The sequence below is a fragment of the Oryza sativa genome, chromosome 7, assembly GCF_034140825.1.
Source record: "Oryza sativa Japonica Group chromosome 7, ASM3414082v1".
NCBI classification, from domain to species: Eukaryota; Viridiplantae; Streptophyta; class Magnoliopsida; order Poales; family Poaceae; genus Oryza; species Oryza sativa.
In genome coordinates, this window is record NC_089041.1 from 2,941,025 (window position 1) to 2,953,823 (window position 12,799).

General features: G+C 42.2%; 1 long non-coding RNA gene and 1 pseudogene across 1 annotated transcript; both read right to left on the reverse strand.

Moving 5' to 3' along the window:
* Positions 1-3,535: 3,535 nt before the first annotated feature.
* LOC107281748 (uncharacterized) lies at positions 3,536-6,829 on the reverse strand (annotated as a pseudogene).
* Positions 6,830-8,371: 1,542 nt separating this feature from the next.
* On the reverse strand, positions 8,372-10,365 carry LOC136357368 (uncharacterized). Its single transcript, XR_010742693.1, has 3 exons — positions 9,938-10,365; positions 9,661-9,809; positions 8,372-8,616 (listed from the first exon to the last, which is right to left on the reverse strand). It is a non-coding gene; the product is annotated as an uncharacterized lncRNA (long non-coding RNA).
* Positions 10,366-12,799: the final 2,434 nt, after the last annotated feature.

Below are 12,799 nucleotides of genomic sequence, written 5' to 3' on the forward strand. Positions count from 1 at the left end.
CTATACGTGTGGATGTCCTCCTTGAATCCCATCTTCCAGGGAATTACGCCTTTCCCTCGTGTTCGTCCTGGATGCTCGGGAGTCTGTAGGGCGAGTGACAGCTCGTCCTTCTCTCTGTCGGGTCGGAACGTGCCCTGAGAAGAGGCTTCCACTGCGTCCGTTAGTCGATTCGCAGCCTCGCGTATCTGATCGCTGAAGACCAAGGAGCCATCAACTGGGCTGAGCGTTCCACCGTGAGCATAGTACCAGAACTTCGATCGATCAGGCCACTTAGCGGTGGCCGGTTCGATACCCCTCTCAAGCAAGCTTGCCTCCATCTCCTTCCACTTCGGCATCGCGACGCTATAGCCGCCTGACCCCAAGTGGTGATGGTACTTCTTCTTGGCGGCATTTTCTTTGTTTCTTTCCATCATCGCCTGCCCTTGTTGACCTGTCTTGTAAGCAACAAACTCGTCCCAGTGATCCCTTAGCTTCGGGAATACGTCGAAGTTCGGTGTCTGCCCCTTCAGGATGTATTTCCGGTACAGATCTCCCTTGAAGGTCTGGAACTGTTCTGCCATTTTCTTAAGAGTCCACTGTTTCACTATGTTCTCTATACCCGAAGGGAGCGTGAACGTCTCGAGCATTGTGGTCCACAGCATCTCTTTCTCTGATTCCGGGACAAAGCTGTCATCATCCCCGCGTGCACTTGTTCTGCGCCAGTACACCTTGCTGACAGGCACGTTATCCCTCACAACCCAACCGCTGTGGCGTACAAAATTCTTGGCTGTTTGTGCCGGGGCACTAGGTCGGCCGTCTGCGTCCACCTCAGTTATGATGTGCCGACCCTCTATCTTCTTCGCGGCACCTCGTTGTCCGCGTGCCCTCTTCTGTCCAGCGGAGGGATGACTTCCACTAGCCTCCTCCTCGTTCCCCTCCGCATCCCTCTCCACGTTCCCCTCCTCATTCCCCTCTGCATCCCTCTCCGCGTTCCCCTCCTCGTTCAAGTACTGGTTTGGATCCTCGTTCTCCTCTTCTTCGTTCCAGTACTGGCTGCTTCCCGATGCGATTGTATCGTACAGTATCTGTTCCTCATCGCGATCAGCCATCTGTTCATAGAAGAAATATTTGCTAAGCGTAATATTAACACTCTACTAATCTTGTATTAAAACTCAAATAATCATATATGCTAAGTCTAAGTGTCGTGTATTTGTACGGTAGATAATCATATATGCTAAGTCTAATTAAGTTTCGAATATTACATCTCTAATAATCTTATATTAAATCTCTAACAATCAAATATGTTTCGAATATTACATCTCTAATAATCATATATTAAATCTCTAACACTCACATATGCTAAGTCTAATTAAGTTTCGTATATTAAACCTCTAATAATCTTATATTAAATCTCTAACTATCTCTAACACTCAAATATGCTAAGTCTAATAATCTAATAATCTCTAACACTCACATATGCCAACTCTAATAATGTAATAATATTATATTAGAAATCTAACAATCTTATATTATATCCCTAACAATCAGATCTTTACATCACTTGCCTGCGTGAATTCCTTCGAGGGCTAGCTACCACTTCGGCTTGAGGGACGACGACAACGACGTCTTCTCTGCAACATGCAAAAAAAATGTATTAGTCTAAATGCAAAGGAACATATAATGTATTTCACGTTTCCAAGTATATATAATTATATATATATATGCTAAGTTCAACAATAGTTTAATTATCTCGTTCATACACATTTCGCTCGCGTTCGTTCTCACACTTTTAGTTCAAGTGCATTCACGTTCGTTAACGTTTCAATCACGTTCGTTCGCGTTTCATTCACGTTCGTTCGAGTTCGTTCACTAACACTCACGTTCGTTCACGTTTCGGTCACGTTCATTCGCGTTCGTTCACGTTCGTTCACGTTTCCTTCGCGTTCGTTCACGTTTCTTTAACGTTTCATTCGCGTTCGTTAAGCGTTCGCTCGCATTCGTTCACGTTCGTTCGAGTTCGTTCACTAACACTCACGTTCGTTCACGTTTCGGTCACGTTCGTTCGCGTTCGTTCACGTTCGTTCACGTTTCTTTAACGGTTCGTTCGCGTTCGTTAAGTGTTCGCTCACATTCGTTCACGTTCGTTCGCGTTTGGTCACGTTCGTTTCGCGTTCGTTAAGCGTTCGTTCGCGGCGGCGGCGTCTCGCGGCGGTGGGAGCGCGGTCCGGCGCCGTGGGCCGGCCCGGCGGCGTGGGGGCGGCGGCGGCGTGGCGGCGTGGGGGTCCGGCGGCGTGGGGGCCCGGCGGCGTAGGGGCGCGGCGGCGGCGGCATGGGGGTCCGGCGGCATGGGGGTCCGGCGGCGGGCCACGGCGGCGGCATGGGGGTCCGGCGGCGTGGGGGCCCGGCGGCGGGGGGGCGCGGCGGCGGCGGGCCACGGCGGCGGCATGGGGGCCCGGCGTCGGCGTCGAGAGAGAGAGACAGAGAGCTACATCGAGATAGAGAGAGAGGGCGGGGGCTCTCACCCAAGAGACGCGGCGGCGGCGTCTGCGGCGGAGGCGGCGAGGACCGCCAGGCGACGGTGAGAGACGACGGCGGCGTCGGCGCGGGGTTGCCCTAGGCAGTGGCGGCGAAGGAGAAGCCGATGCTCGATCTCGATGGAAAAATGTCTAAGTGTTGGTGGAGAAGACGAGGGCGCACCGGGAATATATATACCCCCGGATCTTTACTCCTGGTTGGTGAGAAGAACCGGGAGTAAAGATATCTTTACTCCCGGTTCCTAACAACAACCGGGATTAAAGATTACTCCCGGTTCTTCTCACCAACCGGGAGTAAAGATATTTTCCCGCTATTTCCAAATTCTTTTTTAAACCCGGTTAGGGTTAAGAACCGGGACTAAAGTTAATAGCACTGAATATTGAATATCATTGCATATATGTTTCTAAAATAGTAAATAATGCTTTAAAAATTCTAATTAACATATGTAAATCCCACATGCATGATTTAAAACTTTTAAAAATTCTAATAATCATATATAATTAGCATATGCATGATATTAAATTGTTAAAAATTGTAACTAACATATGTAAATCCCACATGCATGATTTAAAACTTTTAAAAATTCTAATAATCATATATAATTAGCATATGCATGATATTAAATTGTTAAAAATTGTAACTAACATATGTAAATCCCACATGCATGATTTAAAACTTTTAAAAATTCTAATAATCGTATATAATTAGTATATGCATGATATTAAATTGTTAAAAATTGTAATTAATCATATGTAACTAACATATGTAAATCCCACATGCATGATTTAAAACTTTTAAAAATTCTAATAATCGTATATAATTAACATATGCATGATATTAAATTGTTAAAAATTATAACTAACATATTTATATATCACATGCATGATTTAAAACTTTTAAAAATTCTAGTAATCGTATATGCATGACATTAAATTGTTAAAAATTGTAATTAATCATATATAACTAGCATATTCAATACATCCAAAATAGTTTACAACAATTACGGCAATAGATCGGCGGTGACGGTTGTCCGCATGTACTTTCTCCTCACTGTTGTTCCTTCCTTGTGATCGCTACGTGAGTAAGGGGTGTCTTCGTTTGATAGGAGGATGCTAGGGTCAACCGTCACCGTGAAAGGGGGTTGCCCATCAAACTGATCGTAATCCTCGTCAGTCTTGTCCTCTACTCCGATGATTTTTCTTTTGCCTGGGAGAACCACGTGGCGCTTCGGCTCGTCAGGCCCTTTGCCCTTCTTTCCTTTGCTAGACATGTCCTTCACGTAAAAAACTTGCGTTACATCATTGGCAAGGACAAAAGGTTCGTCCGAGTATCCAACGTTGTTAAGGTCAACCGTTGTCATCCCACTGTCATCAATCGTTACGCCTCCACCAGTCAACCTAACCCATTGGCACCAGAACAGAGGGACCTTGAGAGGTCCATAGTCAAGTTCCCATATCTCCTCGATGGCACCGTAATACGTGCCAGTTGTACCATCGTGTCCCATGGCATCGATACGAACAGCACTGTTCTGGTTCGTGCTCTTCATGTCTTGGGCTCTTGTGTAGAATGTGTACCCATTGATCTCATATCCCTGGAATGTCGCGATCGAGCCAGATGGACCCCTCGCCAGGAAGGCCAGTTGCTAGTTAATCGTCTCGTTACCCATGAGATGTTGTCGCAGCCATGCGGGGAAAGTATCAATGTGATGCCGTGTAATCCATGCATCGGACTTACCGATGTTTCTGGCGCGAACTAGAGCCAAGTGCTCCTCGATGTAAGGAGCCACCAATGAAGATTGTTGTAAAACCGTGAAATGGGCTTTACGGAATAAATTGTTGTCTACCGTCATTATTGCTTTCCTTCCGAGAGTCCCCTTTCCCCGTAGTCTCCCTTCATGGCGTGATTCAGGTACCCCGATTGGGCGAAGGTCTTCAATAAATTCTACGCAGAATTCAATGACCTCCTCTGTTCCATACCCCTTGGCGATGCTTGCCTCTGGACGAGCACGGTTACGAACATACTTCTTCAGAACGCCCATGTACCTCTCGAAAGTTAACATGTTGTGTAGGAACACAGGCCCGAGAATACCGATCTCTTTCACTAGGTGACAAAGCAGATGCGTCATTATATTGAAAAATGAAGGTGGAAATATCAACTCAAAGCTGACAAGACATTGCACCACATCATTCTGAAGGGCTTCTAACCTATCTGGATCAATGACCTTCTGCGAAATTGCGTTCATGAAAGAACATAGCCTTGTTATTGTTGCCCGGACATTGTCTGGGAGGATACCCCTTATTATAACTGGTAGCAGCTGTGTCATCAACACGTGACAGTCATGAGACTTTAGGTTTGTGAACTTCTTCTCCTTCGTGCTTATTATTCGCTTTATATTCGTGGAGTATCCAGACGGTACCTTGATGCTCTCCAAGCATTGAAACATACTTTCCTTCTCTGCCTTGCTAAGAGTGTAGCTGGCTGGACTCAAGTAATGGCTGCCTTTCTCCTGTGGTTCCGGGTGAAGGTTGCCGCGTTGTTCCATATGCTTCAGATCATTACGTGCTTCCAGTGTATCTTTCGACTTTCCATATACACCTAGGAAGCCAAGAAGGTTTACGCAAAGGTTCTTAGTGAGGTGCATCACGTCGATTGCGTGGCGGAAGTCCAAGAATTCCCAATAGGGTAACTCCCAAAATATGGAGTTTTTTTTCCACATCGTCGCGTGACCATCTTCGCTCTCTATAGGCTGGCTGCCAGGCCCCTTTCCAAACACTACTTTAAGATCTTTAACCATATCAAACACTGTTTTCCCGCTGCGATGTTTAGGCTTCATACGGTGGTCCGCCGTATGTTCAAAGTGCTTGCCTTTCTTCCGTAAGTGGTTTGCTGCAAGGAATCGACGATGACCCATGTACACAACCTTCCTACACTGCTTAAGATACGTACTTTCTGTTTCATCCATACAGTGAGTGCAAGCCTTGTACCCCTTGTTGGACTGCCCGGATAGGTTGCTAAGTGCAGGCCAATCGTTGATGGTTACGAACAGCAGCGCTCGTAGGTTAAACTCCTCCTGTTTGTCCTCGTCCCACACGGGGACACCTTCCTTCTTCCACAACAGTTTAAGATCTTCGACCAGTGGTATTAGGAACACACCGATGTCGTTACCAGGTTGCTTGGGGCCTTGAATAATAATCGGCATCATTATGTACTTCCTCTTCATGCATAGCCAAGGGGGGAGGTTGTAGATACACATTGTAACGGGCCAAGTGCTATGGCCGCTGCTCATCTCTCCAAAAGGATTCATGCCATCCGTACTTAAACCAAACCGTATGTTTCGTGCGTCCTTTCCAAAGCCTTTAAATTTTCTGTCGATGTTTCGCCACTGCGAACCATCTGCGGGGTGTCTCAGCATCCCGTCCTGTTGACGTTCTTCAGCGTGCCAACGCATCATTCTAGCATTCCCCTTGTTCCTAAACAAATGCCTTAGCCGTGTTAATATAGGGAAATACCACATCACCTTAGCAGGAATTCTCTTCTTCGTTAGCTGCCCGTCAACCTCACCTGGATCATCTCGTCTAATCTTGTATCGTAGTGCTTTACAAATAGGGCATGCTTCTAGGTTCTCGTACTCCTCACTGTGATATAGGATACAATCATTCAGACATGCGTGAATCTTCTGAACTTCCAGTCCTAGAGGGCAGACTATCTTCTTAGCCTCGTACGTTGTCTCGGGCAATTTGTTTCCCTCCGGAAGAATGTTTTTGACGAGTTTCAATAAATCGCCAAATGCCTTGTCACTAACACCATTTTTTGCCTTCCATTGCAAGAACTCCAGAGTGGTATCCAACTTTTTGTGCCCCTGCTCGCAACCTGGGTACAACGACGTTCTGTGGTCCTCTAACATCTTGTCCAATTTATGGGCCCCCTTTTCACTTTCACAGTCCTCCTTGGCATCCTGCAACATCTGACCAAGATCATCCGCAACGTCGTTATAATCAGCATCTCTGTCCTCCTCGCCCGTTTGATTTCCTTCAAATCCAGCGTACTGAGCAAAGTCTGGAATATTGTCGTCTTCCACTTCATCTTCTTCCATTTCAACCCCTTGCTCTCCGTGGGATGTCCAACAATTATAGCTTGGCATGAACCCCGACTCAAACAAGTGGAAATGAATAGTCCTGGATGCAGAATACTCCTTCTAATTTTTACACTTATTGCATGGACAACAAATAAAACCCTTCTGCTTGTTAGCTTCGGCCACTCTCAAAAAATAATGCACGCCGTCAATAAACTCTTCGGACCGCCGGTCAGCGTACATCCATTGCCGATCCATCTACATGAAATGAAAAAAAAATCGTACACAAATAATCATTCGTACAATAATGACAGTCATACAATAATGATAAAATAATCACAAACTCTTTCAACAGTCATACAATAATGACATATTATTATTCATACAAAAATTATAAAATATTCCACCAAATAATTCTTATTTATTATTTTTTAAGTTTTAAATTCTTTTAATTTTCAATTTAGTTTGTTTTCTTTTATTTAAGATTAACTTTCACTATATTTTCCTACTCAACTATTTTATAAAACCTTATTTAGCAAATAAACAAAATTTCTATATATTCTTTCTTTTCCCACATAAATTTTCTCTCTCATCAACTTACAACAAAATTTTTGAGACAAAAAAGTGTGCAAAACATAGCTCCAAATGTAATATGACCAAAAAAAACATTAGAGGATGAAGTTGCTAACCTTTTAGGCACCTCCTATTTGTATATAATCACCAAAGTAAATTCAATATAAATTTTGGCATGACCTCCCCTCTTTTTTGAAGAAATTTTGAAGCTTGCTCGGGCTGGAGGAGGAAGAAGACATATATAAAGGGGTGGTGTTACCAACATTGGAAGAAGACTGTAGTCCCGGTTGGTGTTACCAACCGGGACTAAAGATCCCGGGGGGGGTCTGACAAGCCCTGACAACATTTGAACCGGAACTAAAGATGTTACCAACCGGGACTAAAGATCAAATATGCCCGTTACCCTTTAGTCCCGGTTTTTGTTGCAACCGGGACTATCGTGGAATTCGGCCGACCGACGAAAGATGGTTTCTCCACCAATGTTACCTTGAAATTTAACCACGTGGACATAGTAAAACCCTGTATTTTTAACATGAAATTTAACCAGGACAAGTCGTCCAATCATCTAGCTGGCAAGCCGCTAGCTTTGAGATTAGTGATTCCATATGAAAAAATATAGTGGAAAAAAGACAAGAATGCACTGCGATCTAGAAAAGAAAATAATTCATCACTATATATTTTACCTTCACCCATGCATTTTGTCAGTATAACTAAAAGTGTGACTAAGCCATGGCTTGCTTCCCTTGTGCTAGCCTCTTTGGGCACATCGTCATCGCAATGAACGACATATAATTCTACCAAAAATTTTCCCAGCATAGTAAAGTACCACCACAGCAACAGGAAGAAACACCACAATTGAAAGGAACACACGTCGCGTAGAACTTGCATGCTAAATGAAAGCAAAATGCATTGAACATCCAGGTACCAGTGACAGACTCTCATAATTGTCGAAAGCTAAAACAAACTCTACTTAAACAGTATTATAAGATGGGTTGACTTGGTCAAAGTTAAACTGGTTTAAATTTAGTCAAGTTTATAGAAAAAATAGTAATATTTTCGATCCAAGATAAATTTATTAAAAATATATTTAATTATTAATTTAATAAAACTAATTATTTAATTATTACTATATTTGTCTATAAATTTAATCAAACTTGAAGCAGTTTGACTTTGATCAAAGTCAAAACATCTTATAATCGGAAATGGAGGGAGTACTTGCATTGGATCTTAGACTCCACTTAATTAAACACTCATCAAGATCATGGTTGGAAGGGCAGAGACTATGATAATCTCCCCCCATAGCTTGCATACTTCTTTAAACCCTACCGGAACACCGGAATTTATTAGTCGGCATGACAAAACAATTGTAGGCATCCCCATGGCTACTGAAAAGCCACCAATTAATCCAATATGCACGCCAAAAGAATATCTCACTTCTTCTGAATTCTTCGAGCGGACTACACAACAAAATGTAGGCATAAGTGCAAGTATATATATGTACCAAGGATGCAAATCTCAGCGGTGATGTTGCACCGGCATTGACAATTCAGATTCAAATTCGAAATAGCAGAGATGATTGAAGTACTTATACGTTAGATCTATGAAAAACTATGCATTGGGATGCCAAAAGTCTTGATCCAAAATTTGTAATTCAAAAGCCAGTAACTGGCGGTAACTAATTTTGAATTGAAATATCTAGAATCAAACTTATCATCCAGTGTCAACCAGTTAATTACTACTGGTTTTCCAGATGGACCACTAATTTTCTTTCCGAGAACTGGTATTCAAAGCCTTGACATGATGTTATTCCTAAGGAAAAAAGATAGTTTTTTTTCTAAGTTACTTGAGTGGTCGAAATTATGAATACAACATGCCTATGTCTCACGCAGTGCAACACTCTAAGATCACGCCTCGGCTCAAAAGAAACAAAATTAAAATTGATTGTTGGATGCTGCAGTTTTGTGGCATTTTTACAAATATATGTGGATGATGAGCTGCAATTGAATAGAAGGGGTAGTTGTAACTGGCTTCTAAATGGAATAGGTTTTACATGTGTCAAACATAACTATTGAAACTATATGATATTAGATGAGATAATTTTTGTATATTTGTATAGGAGCTGTAGCAAATTGTGTATGTGTATATTGTATTAGCAGCGCCATGAAAACTTCTAGTGTGAAGTAGATTTGAGTAAACAGTAGGCGCTAAAACACTGGTACTTAGGCCATATTTGATTCAGCTTAGAATTATTATAATCTGAATTATTAGAAATAAGCTGAAACAAACAGATAGCTTATTACGATAGATTGTTACAATCTATAAGCTACTTTAAAGGTGTTTTTTTATTATTAGGTGGCTAACAGCTAACAAACAGCTTGTAATCCAGGGAAACAAACAGCTCACAGCTTATTCTATGCCGGCTTATTATAATTCAGCTTACAATAATCTGACACAATAATCTAGATTACAATAATCTTAAGCTGAAACAAACAGGGTCTTACTCATAAAGTCGCCGCTTAGCGGCTTTGCTGAAGGAGAAGAAAGACAGCTGTCTGGCCTTGGCATTGAAAAAATTGGCAATCGAAGCAGTAGTTCTGGTCATGGAGGATAAGCCTCTGTAATCCTTAGGATGGAAAGACTGCCTTGCTGTCTGCAGGCAGATTAATATTTGCAAGTTAATTAAGCTTTTATACTTAAAAAACATCGTAATAAAGAGTAAATTCATCATCCTAATAGGATAATATAGAAAGAGAGAGACAGGGGAAATTAAATTCTTACCGTTCGACAGAAGATATTGATGTTTGGGAGGGTTTTTCTAAGTCCGTTTTCCACGGAACGAGATCCCAGCTGATGCGGTGGTGACCGGCGGGAACAGCCGCCGCAACGCCATCGCCATCGGCGACCGATTAATCACCAAAATACAAATCGAATACGCAAATACCGAGATCTGGGGAGGATTGGGGATTTTCGACTGTGGTTTGATTGATTGATTTTTGAATCAACTCGGTGGCGAGGGCTACAGCATATATATACAGTAGGTTATCATCAATCAATAACTCCTCTAACCCCACTGATTTTCTCTTTTTTTTTGAATTTTTTTGGGCTATCTCATTGTTTTACACGTCGCTGCTAACCCCTCCTGGCTCCTCGCGCGCGCAGGGGAAACCGCCCATAAGAGGTGTGTCGGTTAATTAAAATATGGTACTGATCAAACCGGCGACCAAATCGCATTAGGATAAGGAGGATAGACTGAACGATTTCTCGCTACGACAAAGTCCATTATGCCACCCTTAAAAGGGAGAAAATTACATATCTACCCTCGCAACCACTAAAATACCATCCTTAAACGGCCTTCAACAGGATACCACTTTCAACTAGAACGTCTTAGCTGTGGAGTGTAGAATGTCATCCTAAACCATTTTACCCTTTAGTTTTCTTCTTCCTCACTCGACCTCCTATTCCTCCATCTCCATCACTTATGACCATGGCTACGAGAAGAGCCGAGCCAATGGAGAGGAGCTCTGCAATCATGAGTAGCGGGCACCAGCAAGAGAGTAGCGGCGGCTGCCGTCGCCGTCCACCGCCACCTCTGCACCAGCTGGCACTGGAGTAGGCGTCGTCGTCGACCGCCGCCATGGCACCAGGCTAGCGTGGGAGTAGCGGTCGTTGTACATTGCCACCTCCATGTCCGTTGGTGCTGGAGTAGCCGTCGTCGTCTATTGATGGCGCCGGGTTGGAAGATGAGGAGTTGAAATAAGGACGAATAAGCACGATGATAAAATAGTTCAAGTTGGTATTCCAACAAACACTTTCTGATTGAGAGTGGTATTCTATTGAAGCCCATTCAAATAATGGTATCTAGCAAATCTATTCTTTAACAATGATAAATATGTAATTTTCTCCTAAAAACCGCACCCCAGTATGATCTCGCATCGCTAATCTTTAAAACAAAATACATTGTTACCTTAGCTAAAACTAGCTTGTTTCGACTCTTAAACTAAAGTGATTTAATACGACAATATTTCTTCTTAATAGGATTAACATGACAGTGTAGTCATAAGAGATGTCTAAGCGGTGCATTGACTTAGTGTTCTTCATCTTATGTATGTAACACTTACATACCATTATAGTCAGCAAATACATTAGGCCCCACGTGTAAATGAAACCAACCCCTCTGCTCTCCATCCTTGCGATGTACACAGCCACTTGATTGCTGTATATAATTTTATAGTCCAAGGTGCAATTTTCACTGCGATGGAAGTGTAAATTGGCCGGATGATCATGTACCAATTTAGTGAGTACGGTCTTGTTTAGTTCGCGAAAAGAAAATTTTTGAGTGTCACATCGAACGTTTCACCGGATATCGGAAATTAATTTCATAACTCGGCTGGAAACCGCGAGACGAATTTATTAAACCTAATTAATCCGTCATTAGCACATGTGGGTTATTATAACACTTATGAATAATCATGGACTAATTAGACTCAAAAGATTTGTCTCGCAAATTTTTTTTGTTTTTCTATATTTAATACTCCATGCATGTGTCGAAAGATTCGACGTGACTTTTTGGGGGAAAAAATTGGAAACTAAACAAGTCCTACATTGAAGCTGCACTTTTCGCTGTTGTTGTAGCATCATCCTTATGTAAACTCGTTCCAACGCATTGGTATTTTTTTAAGTACTAATAATAAGCATAAGACAGAAGGAAAACTAAACTTGACAGATCCCAAGAGAAGTAAGTCTGTGCAGAGTAATATACTCCATCTAGAATTAACACTTCGCATACTCCCTCCGTCTCAGAAAGAATCGATTTCTGGAGAGGAGCATTTGTCCCAGAAAAAAAAACGATTTGTGATGCACTGAATGAGATAGCAGCATAGTCCCAACAGATCAACAGGACAACAGTCACTCACGCAAACTTCTCTCCTCTCTCTCTCTCCTCTTTCTCATCTCATCCCTCTCTCATTCACACATACACTCTGTGCACGAAAGTAGTACTTATGCACATAAGTTTGTTTTTTTATTTGAATAATGGAATGGATGTTGTACTTAAACAAGGGTATTTTGGTCTTTGATAATAGAAGCTAAAATTGCCTCGGGCATCAGAAATCGCTATTTTTGGAGGCAGAGGGAGTATATATCAAGCTCCTCTCTCTACTCTACTAGAGAGGAGAAACTAAGAAAACTAACAACTATGCTTCACAGCACATTATTATTGAGAGAGGGGTGTGTAAATACTAGCGAGCTTGTAAGTCATCCATCATGGATCTATAAGGAACCCTGAAAATGCATATGGCATCAAAAGCAACATAAGGACACGTCTGTCTCTTTCCATTTCTTCTATAATATCTCCTTCATTTCCCCTGCAAAAGCAAATAATTGTCATGAATCTGATCATAAACTTTGTACAGAACTAAAATTTGCATGCAGCTATATATTCATATGCCATTAAGGACAATGCTATTTTTGTTTCCATGGTTGAGAAAAAAAAAAGAATACAGTTTGTCCGTTGAGATAGCTAGACCAGTTTTTTGCTCCCAAAAGAAAAAAGACAGACCAGTTTGAAAAGGGTAATTTGACGCGCCTATAAAAGGAGAGGATTGTACAGTGTTACGATTAAATTGCAAAACAGAACCAGCA